Source organism: Antechinus flavipes, chromosome 3 (assembly GCF_016432865.1).
Source record: "Antechinus flavipes isolate AdamAnt ecotype Samford, QLD, Australia chromosome 3, AdamAnt_v2, whole genome shotgun sequence".
In the NCBI taxonomy this organism is placed as follows: domain Eukaryota; kingdom Metazoa; phylum Chordata; class Mammalia; order Dasyuromorphia; family Dasyuridae; genus Antechinus; species Antechinus flavipes.
This window is the reverse complement of record NC_067400.1, coordinates 606,889,595-606,908,195: the sequence shown is the minus strand read 5'-3', so window position 1 is coordinate 606,908,195 and position 18,601 is coordinate 606,889,595. Positions and strand designations below refer to the sequence as shown.

Genomic DNA, 18,601 nt, shown 5'->3' with positions numbered 1-18,601 from the left:
GAGCCTTGGCCAGCTAGAAACATATTTACTTAACCTGAACTGATGACATTTATTGGTATTTGACATTTATCAATATTTAGTCTATTAGCTGGACCACTGTCTGCTTGAATAAGCCTGAAGGCCTGACTTTGTTTCCCAGAAATCAGGAGATTTCAGGGAAACAGAAACCTTCCATTCCAATCTCCCCAAATAGCAACAACCAATTAGATGCCTCCCCCTCCCCTTTCAATGCTCTCTTACTTGTGAGGTAATTTCTTGTATAAAAGCTATGTATCTTTACTACTTCTTTAGCCCTCCTACCGCAAGCTTATCTTGCGATGGGACGACTCATCCTCCGGAGGTTTTTTTTTAATAAACAACTTTTCTGCCTTCTACTGAGGGATCTCTGAGTAGTCATTTTGGGTAAGGGTCTTCTACATCCCTCACAGTTGGGGGCTCGTCCGGGATGGGGTCTTTGGGGGAGATGGCTATGTGCACCCCGAACAGGGACAGGTGCCCACGGAGTAGTTTTCTCCATGGTCTCTGGCTCTGGGTGAGCAGCCTCCCTCCCCTCTTAGACAACGACCCGAAGCAGGAATACTCAGTGGAATACAGAATTGAAGATTGAAAGAAGTAGAGTCCTGATGGCCGGCATTTGCAGCCTGAAAAGAAACATATGTTCTCGAGGTAAAGCTCTTGGGAAGTCTGGGGGTTTATTGGCTGGGTCGAGGGAGACCCTGAGGGATTAGCCCTCTTAAATTTATTTTTGGTGTGGACTGCTGTTAACCCCAATGATAAAGGACTTTTCCTAAGGAGGCTCTCGGGTGGCTGTGGGGGCGTGAGGGTAACATAGGGCCTCCGCCTGGGCGTGAGGGTAACATAGGGCCTCCGCCAATTCCTGGATCAGGTCCAGGGTGGTATAGAAACAGTCTGAAAATTTTTATCAGGACGTTAGCTAGGAAATTCAAGACTGGAATGAACTTCCAGATATACAAGGGAAGAAAACTGGGAGGATGTATATCCCAGGATTATTTGGGTATATCAGACTTAAATCTGTATGAAAAAGGTGAAAATAGAATTTTGTGAATGTCTGTGTGTATGTCTGCTTTGCATTGCCTTTCTTCTGTGTTAAAAGTTAGAAAGCTCATAAGAGATAAGAATTCAGTTTTGTGTTACAGGCTTAGAAAAATATCAGGCTGAATTGTAGGAACTGGAATTCATTCAGAGTAGTAATTCTTTCAGAGTGGCTCAGAATGTATTGGTCTTAGAATTTGGGAACTAGTTTTGGGCTTCTCAAGAAAAGAAAATCTTTTTTTCTCTTTCTCTCCCTCTGTCTCTGGCAGTGGTTTTGCAGGAAGGGGGAAAGAAGGGGAAAAAATAAAAACATAGATTGAAAGTTTGGAAAGTTTTGAGAAAAATAGAAGAACAGTGGCTATCGCTCCTGTAAACAAGGAGCCTGTTATCAGGACTCAGCCAGAGAAAAGAATTCTCAAGGTAAAGCAAGGATTGGTGCTTAACTCTTTCCTGGTTACTAAAGAAAAGATATGGGAATAAAGTATCTAGGTAAATTTTAAGAAATTTCACAAACTGAAGTAAAATAACTTTAAATTGGTGTGTGTGTTAAGATTGGAAAATTTTGAAATTGAAATTGAGAAAATTAAAACTGGGGGAAATAATTTACTGTTGCCTTACACATGTTAGATTTATTCTGAGTATAAAATCTTAAGAATTTTTCGAATATTGTGGCCTTTACAACTGAAGAGAAAAACTTTTCTTTTTTTTTATTATTTGGTTGGACTTCAAATTGAAATATAGGTTATTAAACAAAATGCCAGTAGCTTACCTTAGGGGGGGCTTGTATTTGTATCTCCCTACTTAAATGGTATGTTGCTTTTTAAAAGTATTGAGTAATTTGTAAACTATGTTATAAGTTTTATTAAATTTGATTCAAAATTAATTGTGAATCTTGAAGTTTAAAGTTTAAAAAAAAGATGATTTAAAGACAAGGGAAAAGAGATTGATTTACAAAAGCAATTAATAGTTTAAATAGAGCATCTAGTCGGAAGGATTTTTGGTTTAGGAGTGTTTAAAATATATAATAAATTTTGAGCAAGTAAGCATTGGGAAGAGAGAGAGAGACAGAGAGATGGGATAGGAGAATGAAGGTAATTTAAGAAGGATTGATTAGTAGAAACAAATGATTTCAAGAAGTCGTCAGTGGGAAAAAGAAGGAATTGGTTGGAAAGGGTAGTCACAGAGAGATGGCTGTGAGAAGGGATGTGTTTTTGTGGGAGGAGAGAAAGCGAGCAGCAGTGGAAAGCGGCAGCCGCTTGGCTCCCTTGGCTGAAGAAAACAAAAGGTTATTTAAAGAGACAAATTGCTCTTACAAGATGTCAATTGATTGAATATTTGTTTCTTTAGATACATAATGGTTATGAATATTAAAGAATATGATCAGAAATGTCATATATAGTTTGAAAGGGTTATTTCAAAAAGTTTAATTTATGTTTTCAAGAACTTTTCAGATTCTTTTTATGTGAAAATAGGAAGTTTTAATTAACTGCATTAATGCCAATTATCTGAAATGGGACTTTAAGGATAATAGTTTTTGCCTTCTTCCTTTTGAAAATGTTTTTGTTGTGAACCATATGTAGTTTGGGATTTTTCTGTATATTGGGTATTTTAAAAGCAAAATGATTGGTATATTAAATTTATTCAAGATGCAACATCTACTTGGGTATATAAGAATTGTGTGAATTTTCTGGGATAAATTTCTTACTGTTATTGATATAAGGTCATGATAAATAACTGTTTGGGATTTATCTGAAACTTTGGAGATGAAATTCTTTGGGCTTGTAATTAATGCTATTTGGAAGTTTTAAAGCTCCACTCTTCGATGTGCTGAAGATTGAGTTTTAACTGCTTATATTATGTTATAGTTATGTTCTTGCATTTTTTTCCTCCTGTGACTGATTTCTATGATCAGAACAATAGTTAATAAGGACTGTTAATGTAATTCAAATATGTCATACCTTGCTGTTTCCAATCTGGTTATATGTAATCATTATATCCTAAATACTTAGGCAAATAAGTATTTAGCCTGGTCATCTGTCTGTTACTGGATATTTGTATTTTATTTTTAAAATGTTCTTTTTTTTAATGATAAGAGGACAATTTACAATGGTCTGTGAAACCTAACTGCTATTTATTGGAACTATAGCTGTCTGCCTATCCTGTGAAGCAAGCTTATTCCTTCACACAGGAACTGCTGGCCAATCTATACTGGCCTCCCCACATGTTGTTGCAGGTCCAGACTGTTCTAACTTTGTTAGATTTAGTTTTTTGTTGTTCTAGATTTTGGTCAAATTACAGATTATTGAATCTCTTCTGAGACATGGATCGGCCCATCTGAAGCTTAGATTGACACCACACCCACACCCCTGCATGGATTGAGCACCTTCGCCCATTTCTCAGCCTGAAGCAGCTAAGATCGAGACCATCGCCAGTGCTCCTGATGTAATTTGGACTGATATGGGGGAAGTGGGAAAGTGGTTGATGAATTATTGTTAAAATTACAATTCTATTACTAGAGTTAGGAAAAAAAATGCAAACATTACTGTGTGTTTAAGATTTGGGATGGAAATTATTAAAAATGGTAACTATTGCTGTTAAGGAAGCTATAAAATGTTTATAATATCTATGTTCACTTCAGAATATGTAATTGTTTAAGGTATTTGATTTGATTTGATTTGATTGATTTTAGGAAACTCCTCCTGTACTAGACTGTTATGTATGTAGGAACTTTAATTCACTCTTGGGATTTATATGTGGATGGTTATTTGACTATTTATTTATTTATTTTTTTGGATGATTCCTTTCCATGAGGAAAAAAAAGGAGAGGAAGAGATAGGGGACTAGGGAAACTGGTGGATTTTTCTCAAAATACCTAAAAGAGTAGGAACCCTTAGTTTTCTTTCACTTTTGCCTTACGTACTTCTGCCCCATCCCCTATACCACCAGTTCAGATTAAATTGGAAGTCCTTAAGCAATCTTTTTTGTTTTTACTATGTTTTAGCTTTGAAACCCCTCATTCTGTGGAATTGCCCTGGCAGACTCAGTTTTGGGAACTATTCTATTTTTAAGAAATCTCCAAGATAAAGACACTTGTCTTGGGACTGGCAATCTCCAGCCCTGTAACCCCAGTTTCTTAACTGGTACCTCAGCATTTTTAATAACATTGCCCTTTTGAGATCAAGCCTCTAAAGTTTGGGGTTTGCCTGCCTTCATGTTCTAACTGTGCATGCTCTGATAGCTCTGCTCAGAAATCTGTATTCTAGTAGCAGCCCTGTCTGTCCCCCTGGGTGGGGACAGGTGGAGCTACACTAAGCCTCACCCTTCTCCCCTGCAGTGGGTTGCCCCTCTGAATGGGCAGCATGACTGTCTCGAGCCCTGCTACTCCCTTTATAAGCAGAAGCTGAGTTAAGTGCACAAATGACTGCAGACCACCTAACACAGTGAACTGTCCATCTCAAACTGGATTCTCTGGCTGAGATGAGGGCCTTTGTACTGCTGATAACTCTGGGGTTGTCAGGAAGAGACTTGCCCTTGCTATAAGTCCTTGCATTTTCTAGTTTCATTTTGACTTATTTGCCTCACATTGGATTGGTCAAAATTATGGTGCTGAGACCTCCCAGGTATCTTGGGGAGGTAATTCAATAATTCAAATATTCAGAAGAAGAGTGTGTAATGTTCTGCCTCAGTTTCCCTAGATTGTCATCTTTATTTATCTTTGTATTTTTATATTTGCCAAATGCCAATCTGTTCTGTGATAACTGTTTCTAAGATAGTTGGTGGAAGCAATTTTTATGGTATGAACTTATTGCAATCAATGGTATTATCCTGTTGCTGCTATGTCTATTTTGTATAATTACATTAGTAACCAGAATAGTTCAGTGGTCCCTATCAAAATATTGCATACAGAAGATGCTATTAAAATGATAATTCTTCAGAGAAAAGACTGGAATGTATTAAAGAGGGATGATCTTGATTGTGAACTTGATAAACAATGTATAGATATATTAACTGATTTTGAAAAGTGTGTAAGTTCTTAATAGAAATATGATAAAAATCATTTACATGTTAGAAGGGGGGAGCTGTGGGGAATAGATAAGGTGAAGAACTTACAGGGATGTATGCATTCTTTTTCTGCATTTTATTATTTCTGTGTCTCCCCTATGACCTGTATAATATGTGCAGGCTCATATCTATTTGAGCCTTGGCCAGCTAGAAACATATTTACTTAACCTGAACTGATGACATTTATTGGTATTTGACATTTATCAATATTTAGTCTATTAGCTGGACCACTGTCTGCTTGATTAAGCCTGAAGGCCTGACTTTGTTTCCCAGAAATCAGGAGATTTCAGGGAAACAGAAACCTTCCATTCCAATCTCCCCAAATAGCAACAACCAATTAGATGCCTCCCCCTCCCCTTTCAATGCTCTCTTACTTGTGATGTAATTTCTTGTATAAAAGCTATGTATCTTTACTACTTCTTTAGCCCTCCTACCGCAAGCTTATCTTGCGATGGGACGGCTCATCCTCTGGAGGTTTTTTTTTAATAAACAACTTTTCTGCCTTCTACTGAGGGATCTCTGAGTAGTCATTTTGGGTAAGGGTCTTCTACATCCCTCACAGAAGGATCTCACTTTGAGCAAAAGCTCTAAACTTTTGTTTTGATGCAGATTCCTATCTGTTCAAAGTCACATTTCTCTGCTTAACTTATAAAAACTCTCTTAAGTGGTGAATTACTGACTTAATGATCAGACAATCAAATTCAAAACTCAAAAAAAAGTCCTCTTTGTAGTGGCCAGAAACTGGAACCTGAGTGGATGCCCATCAATTGGAGAATGACTGAATAAATTGTGGTATATGAATATTACAAAATATTATTGTTTGGTAAGAAATGACCAGCAGGATGATTTCAGAAAGGCCTGGAGAGACTTACACGAACTCATGCTGAGTGAAATGAGCAGGACCAGGAGATCATTATATACTTCAACAACAATACTATATGAGGATCAATTCTGATGGACCTGGCCATCTTCAGCAATGAGATGAACCACATCAGTTCCAATGGAGCAATAATGAACTGAATCAGCTACGTCCAGCAAAAGAACTCTGGGAGATGATTAAGAATCATTACATTGAATTCCCAATCCCTATATTTTTGCCTGCCTGCATTTTTTAAAAAAAATTTCCTTCACAGGCTAATTGTACAATATTTCAGTCTGATTCTTTATCAGAACCTTCAGATCTAAAAAAAAGTTTCCCCATTTTTCTGTTCCCCTTTTAATCTCAGCTGCATTGGTTTTGTTTGTACAAAACCTTTTAATTTTAATATAATCAAAACTACCCATTCTTGTAATGTTCTTTTGGTTCAGTTTTCCTGGGAGTCTCTGAGAGCAGCCTTCGTTTCAGTTCAATAATCACCATGAGAGTAGACAGGTGTTAAAGTCCAAAGTCTTTATTATCTCTTTCAAAGTCTTGTCTCCTTTCCTGGGGCTTCAGCTAGTTTTCTTAGAGGCTTGCCAGAGTCATAGTTTCAGTGGAAAAGCTAAGAGGAGAGCCTGCCACCAAGGTGGTTTGAGATGGAATGAATGAATTTAAGTCCAAGGGCTTGTGCTCTAGCCTCCAGCCTTCTGTCCGCTTGTCTTCTCTAGCTCTCCGTCCCTGCTTATATGCTCCACACTGAGTTAAAACCAATCATTATATCATTAAGAAACCATTACTTGTTGTAACATTAAATCAATCATACTGAACCATGCTAAACTAGATAACCATTGTATCATCAGTTCCAGTTAGTTAGTACCTTGTAAGCATCCTTGTTTCAAGTTCAGAGTTTTGACCCATAACACATTCTGAATTTCATAAAACTCTCTAATTGTTCTTTGGTGATAAATTCCATTCTTTTTCATAGATCTGCTTATAGTATTACTATATATAGTATTACTCTTTGTGTTTAAATCATGAATCCATTTCAATCTTGCTACAAGGTATTAGGTATTGTTTCAATGCCTACTTTCTGTCATGCTATTTTCCAATTTTCCAAGATATTTTTGTCAAATAGTGAATTCTTTTCCCAAAACCTGTAGTCTGGATTTATCAAACACTAGATTATAGTTGTTGACTACGTTGTCTTGTGAACCTAACTATTCCACTGACCAACTATTCTATTTCTTAATCAGTACCAAATGGTTTTGATGACTGCAAAACCATTTGTTACTGATTAAGAAATAGAATAATTGGTCAGTACTTTATAATATAGTTTTAGGTCTGGTATAGCTAGGCTACCTTCATTTGCATTTTTCATCAATTCCCTTCAGATTCTAGACTTTTTGTTTTTCCAGATGAACTTTGTTGTGATTTTTTCTAGCTCTATATAACAATTTCTTGGCAGTTTGATTGGTATGGCACCAAAAAAGTAGATTATTTTAGGTAGAATTCTCATTTTTATTATTTTAATGTACTCTACCCATGAGCACTTGATAACATTATTTGTGTGAAAAGAGTTTTGTAATTCTGTTCTTATAGTTCTGGCTTTATCCTGGCAGGCAGGTTTCCAAATATTTTATATTATCTACAGATATTTTATTTTACTTTTGCCATATCAATCAAAATTCCAAGAAATTGCTTTTTCAGAATTTCTAATTTGGCATTGAATTGGGTTTTATAAATACATTCTTTTCCTAGATTTTTTAAATTACATGCCCAATTCATTAATTTTTTCTTTTTCTATTTTCTCCAACTAAGCATTTAGAGATATAAAATTTCCCTCAAGAACTACTTTTGCTGCATCCCATAAATTTTGGTATGTTGTCTCATTATTTTCATTCTCTTGAATGAAATTATCAATTGTTCCTATGGCTTATTGTTTCACCTACTCATTCTTTAAGATTAGGTTATTTAGTTCCCAATTAATTTTTGTCTATTTTCCCACACCCCTTTGTTATGGAATTTTTAATGCATCAAGATTTTAAAAAATGCATTTACCTTCTCTGTCTTTCTGCAGTTTATTGTGAGGTTTTTATGTCCTAATGCATGGCCAATTTTTGGGTAGGTTTCATGTACCTCTGAGAAAAAAGAATATTCCTTTCTGTCCATTCAATTTTCTCCAAAGATCTACTTTACTGAACTTTCCAAAATTCTATTCACCTCATTAATTTTTTTCTTATTTATTTTGTGGTTCAGTTTATCTAATTCTAATAGGAGACTGAGATCTCCATTAGCATAGTTTTGTTGTCTTATTTTTTCTTGCAACTCTATTAACTTTTTCTCCAGGAATTGGATGACATACCACTTGGTGCATAAATGTTTAGTGTACTGTCCAGGCTAGCTTTCTGGAGGATCTCTGGATGGACCTCGGTCTTTAGGTGGAGAAGTGATGAAGACAGGAGAGTCACCATGAGGCTAGTCAAAGATGAATTGTCTGTGGCTGAGAAACTCTCAGTTCCCAGTTCTCTCAGCCCTTAAAGGGCTTAATATGATCACATCACTACAACAACTGAGTATGTGCCAACTGTCCATTACATCATCATATCACTCTAAGTATATGCCAATTAGAATGATTACATTAAATATATAACCATTATCCCATCAATCACACTGAGTAGGTGCTTAACTACAAGCACCCTGCTGTCCTTGATTCAAGTATACCTTTCCAGGGTTCTGGCACTCTACATCTCCTGTTGGAATCCTTACAAAGTGTTAACTCATTAGAAATGATAGCGACAATAATTATCTAATTTAGCATGGTTCAATATGATTGATCTGATCTTATAAGGAGATGTTATGGGCCTGTGAGGGATGTAGAAGACCCTTACCCAAAATGACTACTCAGAGATCCCTCAGTAGAAGGCAGAAAAGTTGTTTATTAAAAAAAAAACCTCCGGAGGATGAGCCGTCCCATCGCAAGATAAGCTTGCGGTAGGAGGGCTAAAGAAGTAGTAAAGATACATAGCTTTTATACAAGAAATTACATCACAAGTAAGAGAGCATTGAAAGGGGAGGGGGAGGCATCTAATTGGTTGTTGCTATTTGGGGAGATTGGAATGGAAGGTTTCTGTTTCCCTGAAATCTCCTGATTTCTGGGAAACAAAGTCAGACCTTCAGGCTTAATCAAGCACACAGTGGTCCAGCTAATAGACTAAATATTGATAAATGTCAAATACCAATAAATGTCATCAGTTCAGGTTAAGTAAATATGTTTCTAGCTGGCCAAGGCTCAAGTAGATATGAGCCTGCACATATACAGGTCATAGGGGAGACACAGAAATAATAAAATACAGAAAAAGAATTCATACATTCCTATAAGTTCTTCACCTCATCTACTCCCCACAGCTTCCCCCTTCTAACATGTAAATGATTTTTATCATATTTCTATGAAGAACTTATACACTTTTCGTATATCTATATATACATTGTTTATCAAGTTCACAATCAAGATCATCCCTCTTTAATACATTCCAGTCTTTTCTCTGAAGAATTATCATTTTAATAGCATCTTCTGTATGCAATATTTTGATAGGGACCACTGAACTATTCTGGTTACTAATGTAATTATACAGGATAGACATAGCAGCAATAGGATAATACCATTGATTGCAATAAGTTCATACCATAAAAATTGCTTCCATCAACTATCTTAGAAACAGTTATCACAGAACAGATTGGCATTTGGCAAACATAAAAATACAAAGATAAAGATGACAATCTAGGGAAACTGAGGCACAACATTACACACTCTTCTTCTGAATATTTGAATTATTGAATTACCTTCCCTAGAAACCTGGGAGGTCTCAGCACCATAATTTTGACCAACCCAATATGAGGCAAATAAATCAAAATGAAACTAGAAAATGCAAGGACTTATGGCAAGGGCAAGTCTCTTCCTGACAACCCTAGAGTTATCAGCAGTACAAAGGCCCTCATTTCAGCCAGAGAATCCAGTTTGAGATGGACAGTTCACTGTGTTAGGTGGTCTGCAGTCATTTGTGCACTTAACTCAGCTTCTGCTTATAGAGGGAGTAGCAGGGCTCGAGATAGTCATGCTGCCCATTCAGAGGGGCAACCCACTGCAGGGGAGAAGGGTGAGGCTTAGAGTAGCTCCACCTGTCCCCACCCAGGGGGACAGACAGGGATGCTACTAGAATATAGATTTCTGAGCAGAGCTTTCAGAGCATGCACAGTTAGAACATGAAGGCAGGCAAACCCCAAACTTTAGAGGCTTGATCTCAAAAGGGCAATGTTATTAAAAATGCTGAGGTACCAGTTAAGAAACTGGGGTTACAGGGCTGGAGATTGCCAGTCCCAAGACAAGTGTCTTTATCTTGGAGATTTCTTAAAAATAGAGTAATTCCCAAAACTGAGTCTGCCAGGGCAATTCCACAGAATGAGGGGTTTCAAAGGTAAAACATAGTAAAAACAAAAAAGATTGCTTAAGGACTTCCAATTCAATCTGAACTGGTGGTATAGGGGGTGGGGCAGAAGTACATAAGGCAAAAGTGAAAGAAAATTAAGGGTTCCCACTCTTTTAGGTACTTTGAGAAAAATCCACCAGTTTCCCTAGTTCCCTATCTCTTCCTCTCCTTTTTTTTTCCTCATGGAAAGGAATCATCCAAAAAATAATAATAATAATAATAAATAGTCAAATAACCATCCACATATAAATCCCAAGAGTGAATTAAAGTTCCTACATACATAACAGTCTAGTACAGGAGGAGTTTCCTAAAATCAATCAAATCAAATCAAATCAAATCAAATCAAATACCTTAAACAATTACATATTCTGAAGTGAACATAGATATTATAAACATATTATAACTTCCTTAACAGCAATAGTTAGCATTTTTAATAATTTCCATCCCAAATTTTAAATACACAGTAATGTTTGCATTTTTTTCTAACTCTAGTAATAGAATTGTAATTTTAACAATAATTCATCAACCACTTTCCCACTTCCCCCATATCAGTCCAAATTACATCAGGAGCACTGGCGATGGTCTCGATTTTAGCTGCTTCAGGCTAAGAAATGGGCGAAGGTGCTCAATCCATGCAGGGGTGTGGGTGTGGTGTCAATCTAAGCTTCAGATGGGCCGATCCATGTCTCAGAAGAGATTCAATAATCTGTAATTTGACCAAAATCTAGAACAACAAAAAACTAAATCTAACAAAGTTAGAACAGTCTGGACCTGCAACAACATGTGGGGAGGCCAGTATAGATTGGCCAGCAGTTCCTGTGTGAAGGAATAAGCTTGCTTCACAGGACAGGCAGACAGCTATAGTTCCAATAAATAGCAGTTAGGTTTCACAGACCATTGTAAATTGTCCTCTTATCATTTAAAAAAAGAACATTTTAAAAATAAAACACAAATATCCAGTAACAGACAGATGACCAGGCTAAATACTTATTTGCCTAAGTATTTAGGATATAATGATTACATATAACCAGATTGGAAACAGCAAGGTATGACATATTTGAATTACATTAACAGTTCTTATTAACTATTGTTCTGATCATAGAAATCAGTCACAGGAGGAAAAAATGCAAGAATATAACGATAACATAATATAAGCAGTTAAAACTCAATCTTCAGCACATCGAAGAGTGGAGCTTTAAAACTTCCAAATAGCATTAATTACAAGCCCAAAGAATTTCATCTCCAAAGTTTCAGATAAATCCCAAACAGTTATTTACCATGACCTTATATCAATAACAGTAAGAAATTTATCCCAGAAAATTCACACAATTCTTACATACCCAAGTAAATATTGCATCTTGAATAAATTTAATATTATACCAATCATTTTGCTTTTAAAATAACCAATATACAGAAAAATCCCAAACTACATATGGTTCACAACAAAAACATTTTCAAAAGGAAGAAGGCAAAAACTATTATCCTTGAAGTTCCATTTCAGATAATTGGCATCAATACAGTTAACTAAAACTTCCTATTTTCACATAAAAAGAATCTGAAAAGTTCTTGAAAACATCAATTAAACTTTTTGAAATAACCCTTTCAAACTATATACCACATTTCTGATCATATTCTTTAATATTCATAACCATTATGTATCTAAAGAAACAAATATTCAATCAATTGACATCTTGTAAGAGCAATTTGTCTCTTTAAATAACCTATTGTTTTCTTCAGCCAAAGGAACCAAGCGGCTGCCGCTTTCCACTGCTGCTCGCTTTCTCTCCTCCCACAAAAACACATCCCTTCTCACAGCCATCTCTCTGTGACTACCCTTTCCAACCAATTCCTTCTTTTTCCCACTGACGACTTCTTGAAATCATTTGTTTCTACTAATCAATCCTTCTTAAATTACCTTCATTCTCCTATCCCATCTCTCTGTCTCTCTCTCTCTTCCCAATGCTTACTTGCTCAAAATTTATTACATATTTTAAACACTCCTAAACCAAAAATCCTTCCGACTAGATGCTCTATTTAAACTATTAATTGCTTTTGTAAATCAATCTCTTTTCCCTTGTCTTTAAATCATCTTTTTTTTAAAACTTTAAACTTCAAGATTCACAATTAATTTTGAATCAAATTTCATAAAACTTATAGTTTACAAATTACTCAATACTTTTAAAAAGCAACATACCATTAAGTAGGGAGTTACAAACACAAGCCCCCCGCTAAGGTAAGCTACTGGCATTTTGTTTAATAACCTATATTTCAATTTGAAGTCCAACCAAATAATAAAAAAAAGAAAAGTTTTTCTCTTCAGTTGTAAAGGCCACAATATTCGAAAAATTCTTAAGATTTTATACTCAGAATAAATCTAACATGTGTAAGGCAACAGTAAATTATTTCCCCCAGTTTTAATTTTCTCAATTTCAATTTCAAAATTATAGTACCTCTTTAAAATATAGTAAATTCCCAAAACTCTTAATCAAATATTGCAAGCAATTACCCAGTTTAGTCTTCTTAAACTTTCTGTTCTCTAATTCCATGAAGGCAAATTTACTAATAATGATTTTTCTTTCTTTTCCTGAAAAATGTTTTTTCTTTAGAAGTATGCCTAGTCCACAGGTCCAACAGGTCAGAATGCCCCTGTGTTCAACTATTTACCTCTCTTACTCTATGTTTATTACTCCCTTCCAATATCTGCAGTTTCTTATTTCTGATCTTAAATTTTCCAATCTTAACACACACACTAATTTAAAGTTATTTTAAAATTAACCAGTACTTCAGTTTGTGAAATTTCCTAAAATTTACCTAGATACTTCATTCCCACATCTTTTCTCTAGTAACCAGGAAAGAGTTAAACACCAATCCTTGCTTTACCTTGAGAATTCTTTTCTCTGGCTGAGTCCTGATAACAGGCTCCTTGTTTACAGGAGTGATAGCCACTGTTCTTCTATTTTTCTCAAAACTTTCCAAACTTTCAATCGATGTTTTTATTTTTTCCCCTTCTTTCCCCCTTCCTGCAAAGCCACTGCCAGAGACAGAGGAAGAGAAAGAGAAAAATGATTTTCTTTTCTTGAGAAGCCCAAAACCAGTTCCCAAATTCTAAGACCAATACATTCTGAGCCACTCTGAAAGAATTACTACTCTGAATGAATTCCAGTTCCTACAATTCAGCCTGATATTTTTCTAAGCCTGTAACACAAAGCTGAATTCTTATCTCTTATGAGCTTTCTAACTTTTAACACAGAAGAAAGGCAATGCAAAGCAGACATACACACAGACATTCACAAAATTCTATTTTCACCTTTTACATACAGATTTAAGTCTGATATACCCAAATAATCCTGGGATATACATCCTCCCAGTTTTCTTCCCTTGTATATCTGGAAGTTCATTCCAGTCTTGAATTTCCTAGCTAACGTCCTGATACAAATTTTCAGACTGCTTCTATACCACCCTGGACCCGATCCAGGTGTTGGCGGAGGCCCTATGTTACCCTCACGCCCAGGGGGAGGCTCTATGTTACCCTCACGCCCCCACAGCCACCCGAGAGCTTCCTTAGGAAAAGTCTTTTATCGTTGGGGTTAACAGCAGTCCACACCAAAAATAAATTTAAGAGGGCTAATCCCTCAGGGTCTCCCTCGACCCAGCCAATAAACCCCCAGACTTCCCAAGAGCTTTACCTCGAGAACATATGTTTCTTTTCAGGCTGCAAATGCCGGCCATCAGGACTCTACTTCTTTCAATCTTCAATTCTGCGTTCCACTGAGTATCCCTGCTTCGGGTCGTTGTCTAAGAGGGGAGGGAGGCTGCTCACCCAGAGCCAGAGACCATGGAGAAAACTACTCCGTGGGCGCCTGTCCCTGTTCGGGGTGCACATAGCCATCTCCCCCAAAGACCCCATCCCAGACGAGCCCCCAACTGTGAGGGATGTAGAAGACCCTTACCCAAAATGACTACTCAGAGATCCCTCAGTAGAAGGCAGAAGAGTTGTTTATTGAAAAACCTCCAGAGGATGAGCCGTCCCATCGCAAGATAAGCTTGCGATAGGAGGGCTAAAGAAGTAGTAAAGATACATAGCTTTTATACAAGAAATTACATCACAAGTAAGAGAGCATTGAGAAGGGGAGGGGGAGGCAGCTAATTGGTTGTTGCTATTTGGGGAGATTGGAATGGAAGGTTTCTGTTTCCCTGAAATCTCCTGATTTCTGGGAAACAGAAAGTCAGGCCTTCAGGCTTAATGAAGCACACAGTGGTCCAGCTAATAGACTAAATATTGATAAATGTCAAATACCAATAAATGTCATCAGTTCAGGTTAAGTAAATATGTTTCTAGCTGGCCAAGGCTCAAGTAGATATGAGCCTGCACATATACAGGTCATAGGGGAGACACAGAAATAATAAAATACAGAAAAAGAATTCATACATTCCTGTAAGTTCTTCACCTCATCTATTCCCCACAGCTCAGAACTTGAAACAAGGTACTAAGTGGAACTGATAGAAACAATGCTTGTGTTCAACCTTTAGAGAGCTCATATAAGCAAGAAGCTCTTAGGGCCAGAAGCACTCTAGGACAGACACAGAAGCACTCTGGGAGGAAGCCCACAAGCCCACTCTTGGAGGTGGAGTCAGATTCATTCACTTTATCTAACACCACCGTGGTGGCTGGTCTCCTGCACTTCCCCCACTGAGACCAAGGCTGGTCTGAAAGGCTCTCCAGAAAGCTACTCAGCCCCAGGCAAGGAGACAAAAGATTCATTCCAACTTTCACCTTGGTGCTGGCTAGAGACATTTGGAATTGAGGTAGAGGCAAAAGATTAGCAGCAAGAGTTCTTGGAACCAAGGAAGGAGAAAGGCCTCTGAGAAAACTAACTGGGTCCAAGGAAAGAAAAAGACTTGAAAAGAGATTAGAAATAAACGTTTAGATTTTATCAGCTGGCTGTATTTGAAGTGATTATTACTTTTAATTGAAACTAAGGTTGCCTCCAGAAAACCTCCCTGAGAAACCTGCTCCGAGAGAACAATTATATTTTAAAGAAGAGAATACCACAATCTCCCACATTCTTTTGTTTTAGAACACAGGTGGTCATGTTTGCCCTGACTTCTTAAGAAGGGAGATGAAAACACCAAAAGGAAATGGGGAGTCAAACCAGATATTGTTAGCAGGTTTCCCCTGAGCTGAAGGGTCTTATTTGAAACAGGTATACATAAATCCATCAGCATGGGAGGTATTATACAGGCCCATAGTGATATAACACAGGCTAGTAGTGATGTAACAAAAAGCATAATTAAATATGAGGAATTATACATGTCTATATGTCCTAGAAGGAGGGTGTATAAATAACAATCACACATACTCCTCCTTCAGCAGCCAAGAGATAGTCCAAAACCAATCTATTGTCCATTACTTCATATGTCAGGAAATCCTATGATTCCTCCAAGTTTTGAAGCTGTGCAACAGTCTCATCATGTGTCAGGGAATCCAATGATTCCTGCAGATTTTGAAGTCCTTCAGCCGTCTCATCAACAATTTTTGATGTTTATGAGTCAATTGCCATACACATATGGTTAATAGTCAGGCTCTTTAAGTGGCACATATTGTCAGAGATGGAACCACCAGATGTTTCTTGGGTCTTCTCCTTTGTTTCAAGGGTGTTCTCCATATGTCTCCAATGGACAAGGCAGATATGGCTCATTGGCATCTAATTCCTTCTCCATCTCTAAAGATATAGATGAAGAAATCCCTCTATTTTTGTCTGCCTGCATTTTTGATTTCCTTCACAGGCTAATAGTACACTATTTCAATGTCTGATTTTTTTGTACAGCAAAATCACTGTTTGGACATGTATACATATATTGTATTTAATTTATACTTTAACATATTTAACATGTATTGGTCAACCTGCCATCTGGGGGAAGAAGTGGAGGGAAGGAGGTTTGGCAATTGTCAATGCATAACATGCCAATACATAACATTTAAAATTACCCATGCATATAACTTGTAAATAAAAAGATATATATATATATATAATATATATATATATATATATATATATATAATGCATATATATATCATGCCTATCTATATCTATATCTATATCTATATATCTATATCTATCTATCTATCTATATATAAATAGCATGCCTTTAAATGTTTTCTGGAGCTATATGCAAATGTATATATATATATATCTTTTTATTTACAAGTTATATGCATGGGTAATCTATATCTAGATAGATAGATAGATAGATATAAAGCTACAGATGGAGAGAACAAACCCTTTTCCCAAGCAGTTAATCTATCTGGTCTCTTCCATTCACCACTTTCTGGTTCTTTCCACATCACCTGGAGATTATTTAAAGATAGTGGAGCTGCTCGCACTGGACACTGCTCTTCTGATGAATTATAAAACCTGTCTGCCGAAGTCAGTGCATCTTTATCAAAAATCAAAAAATCTTATAAAGCACTAAATTTAGAAATTCTCTAATGTTACCTGTGGCTCCCCCTTTCTTTTGTTTTTGAAGGAGCATCTTTATATCTTTGTTTCTCTTCTCTATTATTGCCTGTCCTTGAGGATTAAAAGTTTTGCCAGTGGTGTGTAAAATCTTATACTGTACACAAAAGCGTGCAAAATGTTTAGAAATATATGCAGGTCCATTGTCTGTTTTTATGGCTTGTGGCACACCCATAATTGCAAATGCTTGCTTAAGAAATTCAGTGACCACTTTGTCTCTTTTGCTGCTAGTATTGCAAAAGTGAATCCTGAAAAGGTATCCACCACAAGATGGATAAAAGACAGACAATCGAAAGATTTATAGTGGGTCACTTCCATTTGCCAAATTTCACTGGGTCTCAAACCATAAGGGCTCTTTCCTGGAGGGAGCATAGGGATGTTGGAAAGGAAGGTAAGATGTACAGCCTTTTACCATGCTCCTCACTTCCTCTCTTGTTACCCCAAATTGCAAATGTGATGCTCAAGTCCTGATGATATTTAGAATGAGATTCTTGGGCTGCCTGAAATAAAGGAGTATTGGTTAACACAGTTAGAAGGCGATCTGCCTTTGAATTACAATCAAAAATAGGAGCTGGAAGCCCACTGTGAGAGTGGACATGCAAAATATAAATCTTATCTGGATGCTTTCTCACTTGCTCTTGAAGTTCCTTAAAGAGTTGTATATATTAGAAGCTACAAATTTTATTTGGGCTGTGGCAATTCTTTGTACCACACCTACTGAATAGACTGAATCAGATATTATATTTACATCTCCTGGATAATAAGTAAGAGCTAGCATGATTGCATACAATTTATTCTGCTTAGTGGACTGAGAGGAATTTCTGACTACTCTCTTTATAGTTAAGTCACAAGAGTATATAGCACAAATGTTATGTTTGGATGCATCTATAAAGATAGTTGGTCCTTTAAGAGGAACCTTAGAAACCTTTTCTTGAATAGTCCATGGCCAATTATGTAATAGCCAGGATATCTTTAATGGAGACCCTGTGTAAAATTTGAAGCTGTGGCCACTAAAATTTGACACTCTGGGATGGGATGCATTGAAACCATATATTAATTTGTGCATTGGTATAAAAAGTGTACATCTTGTCAAGTTTTATCCCAGATAATTGTATTACTCGTTTAATGACCTTTAACAAAATTCTAGCCACAATCACTGGGTAAGGAATATGGCCTTCATCTAGTTGTGCTGGGAGGGTCATCCACTCTATTCCCCTGATTCCTTGATGAAGTACTGCTGTGGGTGTCTCTTGTGTAGCAAAAACTGATATTTTCAAGGGTTTTTGACTGGCTCAACCACATTGGATAAAGCCAGTTCAACTTCTCTCAAAGCCTCTTAAGCTTCTTTTGTAAGCTGAAGTGGTGAGTTTAAAGCATTGTCTCCTCTTAAAATGTCATATAATGGTTGCAATTGATAGGTAGTCAAACCCAACACTAGACGTAGCCATTGGATATCTCCTATCAATTTCTGAAAGTCATTTAAGGTGTTCAACTTCTCTGTTCTTAAAGAATGTTTTTGTACTGAAAGCACCTTAGGAAATACTAGATATCCTAAATATTGAAAAGTAGCATGCCTTTAAATGTTTTCTGGAGCTATATGCAATTTGTAGTTTCTTAGTTTTGTT

At 36.6% G+C, this 18,601-nt stretch overlaps 1 protein-coding gene and 2 long non-coding RNA genes across 4 annotated transcripts in view; 1 reads left to right on the top strand and 2 right to left on the bottom strand.

Annotated features, from left to right (window-relative positions):
- The window catches only part of LOC127555970 (tumor necrosis factor receptor superfamily member 14-like), a 659,215-nt gene that overhangs the window by 599,325 nt on the left and 41,289 nt on the right, over window positions 1-18,601 (bottom strand). The gene's annotated exons all lie outside the window — the stretch shown is intronic.
- Window positions 357-5,061, top strand: LOC127555978 (uncharacterized). The gene is made up of 2 exons (XR_007952326.1): window positions 357-666; window positions 3,352-5,061. It is a non-coding gene; the product is annotated as an uncharacterized LOC127555978 (long non-coding RNA).
- Window positions 8,891-14,645, bottom strand: LOC127555977 (uncharacterized). Its single transcript, XR_007952325.1, has 2 exons — window positions 14,145-14,645; window positions 8,891-13,489 (listed from the first exon to the last, which is right to left on the bottom strand). It is a non-coding gene; the product is annotated as an uncharacterized LOC127555977 (long non-coding RNA).